Source organism: Bison bison, unplaced genomic scaffold (genome assembly GCF_000754665.1).
Source record: "Bison bison bison isolate TAMUID 2011002044 unplaced genomic scaffold, Bison_UMD1.0 scf7180017864241, whole genome shotgun sequence".
In the NCBI taxonomy this organism is placed as follows: domain Eukaryota; kingdom Metazoa; phylum Chordata; class Mammalia; order Artiodactyla; family Bovidae; genus Bison; species Bison bison.
The window spans coordinates 2,004,621-2,009,031 of record NW_011494813.1 but is presented as its reverse complement, the minus strand read 5'-3'; the positions used below and the strand labels follow the sequence as shown (position 1 = coordinate 2,009,031).

The window sequence follows — 4,411 nt, the reverse complement described above, 5'->3', positions numbered from 1 at the left end:
ATTGTTCTTTTTAAGGATGCCTTAGCTTCCTTCCTCCCGCCGCCTCTCCGTTGAGCCTTCCTACTAGAGATCGTGAACCAGAGTCAGGCATGTAAAGAGAGGGTGGAAAAAAAAAAAAGGCAAGAGCTCCAGCCAGCCGGGGAGACCCTCCTCTCCGTGGAGGGGAGGGGGATTTCCAGCGACAGATCATTGGCGAAGGGGACCGTCGCGGGGAGAGGAGCCCCGGAGGGAGCGGGGAATCCCACAGCTCTTTGTGGAGCCCGAGCCGCCTGCCGAGCGGGGTCGGTGGGAGCTAGGTAAGTGGAGGGGGCATTACTGAGCCCCAAGGGGTCTTCCTTTAAGAATGAATCATTGCGGGCAGTCTAGCTAGAATTGAGTTGCTAAAGGAATTGGAAACTGCCATATGGCACCGAGTGGACTTACACACAAAGCTGTCTTAGCCCTAGAGGGTTATTAAATGCAAGGCTCCATCCCCGTGGGGAAGGCGCTCAAGTGTTAGCCCCCGAAAAGCTTCCCAGCTGGCTGCCTGGGAAGGGATGGGAGATGTTATTTCTAGGCGATGAGCTCTCCTTGCCTTCTGTTCGTTTGTTGATAAATGCCACACTCACATGCACACACTTGTGGGACCGGATTCGGGGAGTGTGATGTCTCTGATGTATGAACAGTCCTCAGAACACAGGGACGTGCATACATTCTGTTCTCCGAGCGACGCAAGGTCTCCGTTCTGTAGCTCACGGTTTCTGAGAGACAGAATGAGTCTCTAAGGAAAGAGCTTCATGGCTGTTTCCAACACACTCTGCTAGGGAACTCGGGAATACAGCTGCCCTGCATGGCACCAAAAGACACTTGACCATTTGTCTCATCCTTTGCTTCCAGTGCTTAATGACCATTTTCAAAATAGTATGCTGCCATCCATTTTCTCGAATTATGAGCATTTTTGTGTATTCATTCATAAAAATTGGCAGTGTGCAGTATGCAAAGACATGCCATGTAGGGATCATTTATAACTGCACAAGTGTTATAATAATAGATTACACTGAAAAATTTAGCATGCACAGAGAGACCTTGGGTTCATTTCATGCAGGTTCAGCATCCCTTCGAGTCAAGTTATGCAATAATGTCAATATTTTAAATAGCATTTCACATTTCTGTGTTTGCATTGATGGGGTTTGGAATTTTGAGGGGGATCTGATATTTTAAAGCTCAGCTCAAAGGGAAAACCAGGATTTATTATTGTTTTTAAATGTGTAGTATTGTGTGGGACAGAGGTCTCTTGGTTTATTTATCAAAAAGCATCAATTGAGATAATCACATTTCATAGAACAAGAGAAAGAGAAATTCTAGTCAAAAATCTAAAGTCTGTCAGTATTGAATAATTTACAGGAAAGGTTTTGAAAAAGTGTAACAGTTAAAAATTTATGTAGGTATAGAATGAAGTTTTACTTTATTTCACTCTTTAGAGGGGTGTGTGTGTCAGTAAATATAAAGTTGTACAAAGCTTACTTGTCATATGTGAACAAGCTCTACAGACATCTAGACTAGAGAGTTCTTGGTTCTTAAATTAATCAGAACTTAGTTCAGTAATTTGGTATGTCTATGCATTTGGTGTGTCTATTCATTTAATTGCTACCAGAGGTGGTGTTCTTAATGTAAGGCATAAATACATGATTACTTGTGTGGCTGCATAGGGTTTCTGAGAATTTGGAAGACACGGTGTATCAACACCTTTTCCCCCAATGAATGAAAAGTAACCTCATCACCTAAAAGATTGATCAAGCCTCCACCACGTAAACATTCTACTCCCCTCCCTCATGCTGTCAGGTTCAGACCAGTTGTTTATCACAAATACAGTTGTGTCTAATGCACTCCTTTTTCTTTTCTGGCACAACTCAGACTCTTGGAGAAAGGAGTGAATCACTTGGCAGTTCTCTTTGTGTTCTTCCTCCTTTTAACCTTCACCTTGCCCTCTCCATGTTAGTGTTCCCCAACCTCCCTCATACACAGATACACACACCACTTCAGAGAACAACTCCATTGCCTGCCCCTTTGACAATTCTAGTGTTTCTTTTCTTTTTCTCCTGTGTTTTTCTAAATAGAATCAATCCATGCATCTGTTGAAACTATTTTCAGTCTCACTTGTCTTCAAATCCCACAGTTGAGTTTTCCAGGCATACATGTTTGCTGAATATTCAGATGAGATTAGTGAAAATTACTACTTTGGCTGGTCTTCTCTGTTTGGCTTTTAAGTTTTCCTTGCTGATGCCTTGGAGCAGCTGTGAACATGAACTTGTCCTTGTCATTTCCAGTATGGTAATGAAAGTAAGTCTGTCTGCTAGAGAAATAAAATGAAAAGATAGGCAGGCTTTCAGTCACAGTGTTGGCAACTTTAAGAGCATATGATATCCATCTAGGTTTCTTACATATCTGCCTGTGTATCTGTGGAAAATAGTCTTTAATCATTGAAAATTTTTTTCTTGAATTTATATCCGGCATTTTGGAATGGTGTTCAAAGAGACCAGTGTATGTGTGTGTATATATATGCATATATGTGTGTATATATATACATACACTTCTTAGGAATTAGTCTCTCTAAGAGATAGACAATTTCAAGGAACTGATTACTTCCTTATAATTTATCAAGCAAAAATGCATTGGATCAGAATGGAATTATCTTGTAGATTTCCAGTTTTTATCAGTACTTTGTTTACTTTTGTAATATGTATATGTATGTGTGTATATATATTTGTGTGTGTATGTATCATAAAAGTTGATAGGGCATCTCCTCATGAACATTTTAAGATAAATATATAAAGATAAGACTTTACATTTACTTCAGAATGTAATATTATTTGAGATTTGCCTATATTTGTCAAGTGGATTTTACATAAAACTCTGATGCTTATTATTTTCATAAGGGCTTCAGAGGTGTGGGGAGTGTACATGTATTATATGTGATATTTTTTAAGTTCAAAGAATTTTTTGAGGTAAGAGTTCGTGGCCTCATTACTCCTGAAGTGATATATTTATAAAGCAGCACAGCCTTAAAATGTTTAGTCATATACTACAAGTATCTTTGTACTTGGAATCTGTAGCCCATTCTGTCTGGTTCTTTGCTTGTTTCCTCCTTAAGATTCTAATATATATATTTCCACTAACTCTTCATCAAAAATCCAGGTTGTCTGGCAAAAGGTCAAGAGTGTAAAACTCAGGGCTCCTTGGCTTGTGTAAGCCGAATCCTACTGTGTTATCTTTAAGGGGAAATTTCCTGTTCCTGTCGGTATAAATGTACCAATTTATGCTGTCTGACTTAATGCCATGTATCCAGTCACTAACTCATTCATTAATTTATTTAATATTTGTTAGGTATGCATGTATTAGGTCTTCCCTGGTGGCTCAATCAGTAAAGAGTCTGTCTGCAATGTGGGAGATTTGGGTTCAATCCCTGGGTCAGGAAGATCCCCTGGAGAAGGAAATGGCAACCCACTCCAGTATTCTTGCCTGGAGAATTCCATGGACAGAGGAGCCTGGTGGGCTACAGTTCATGTGGTCACAAAGAGTTGGACTTGACTGAGTGACTAACACTTTCAGGTATGTATAAGGAGATTACAATATAATAAACGCAAAAGAGATAGAAGACAGAGTCCCTTCTCCTCAAGGATTTTTTGTAGTACAGACAGTAAAACTTGAATAAAAAATTGAAGAATTGTAGGTAGAATTCAAAATCAGGGATCTGTTTCATACAGAGATACATTTCACGATTTCACACTTAATAAGTTAATTAAGGCAGATTTAGGAAGAGGATCATGAAAATTTGTTTCAGTCTATGCATTGGGGAATTACTGAAAATAGTAATATTATAATAATAACTTTTATTAAAAATTTAAAATAGAAATTAAAGCATTATTATTTTATATAAATATATTAAAATTTTAATATATTTAATATATATAAATATTTAAATAAAATATAAATAACATTTATATTATTTTATTTACATCAATAAAAGTATTTTATTTTCATTATTATCTTTATAACACACAGTTGAGCCAAACACTTTTAAGTGTTTTATAAATACTAAATATTTTAATTCTCACAACCACCCTATGAGCCAGCTATCACTAATATGCTTTATTATATAGACAAAAAGTTAAATTACAGAGACTTTTCTGATTTAAAGTCACATAGGAAGTCAATGATACAGTCAAGCTTGAACCCAAGCATTCTGGCTTCACTTAACCACTATGATATTACTTATTAAGAAGTGTGATCACTGGCAGAATGAGGAAAGATGTTTGCAGGCCCTAGATTTATTTGGAGCTGCTGCTGCTGCTGCCGCTAAGTCGCTTCAGTCATGTCCGACTCTGTGCGACCCCATAAATGGCAGCCCACCAGGCTCCCCCGTCCCTGGGAT

The 4,411-nt window shown here is 38.3% G+C and overlaps 1 protein-coding gene across 1 annotated transcript in view; it reads left to right on the top strand.

Annotated features, from left to right (window-relative positions):
• The first annotated feature begins 6 nt into the window (after nt 1–6).
• Nucleotides 7–4,411, top strand: part of KCNB2 (potassium voltage-gated channel, Shab-related subfamily, member 2) — a 463,770-nt gene continuing 459,365 nt past the window's right edge. The window contains exon 1 of the mRNA XM_010846956.1: nt 7–296. The gene's annotated coding sequence lies outside the window, so the exon portion shown is untranslated. The remainder of the gene's footprint in view (nt 297–4,411) is intronic.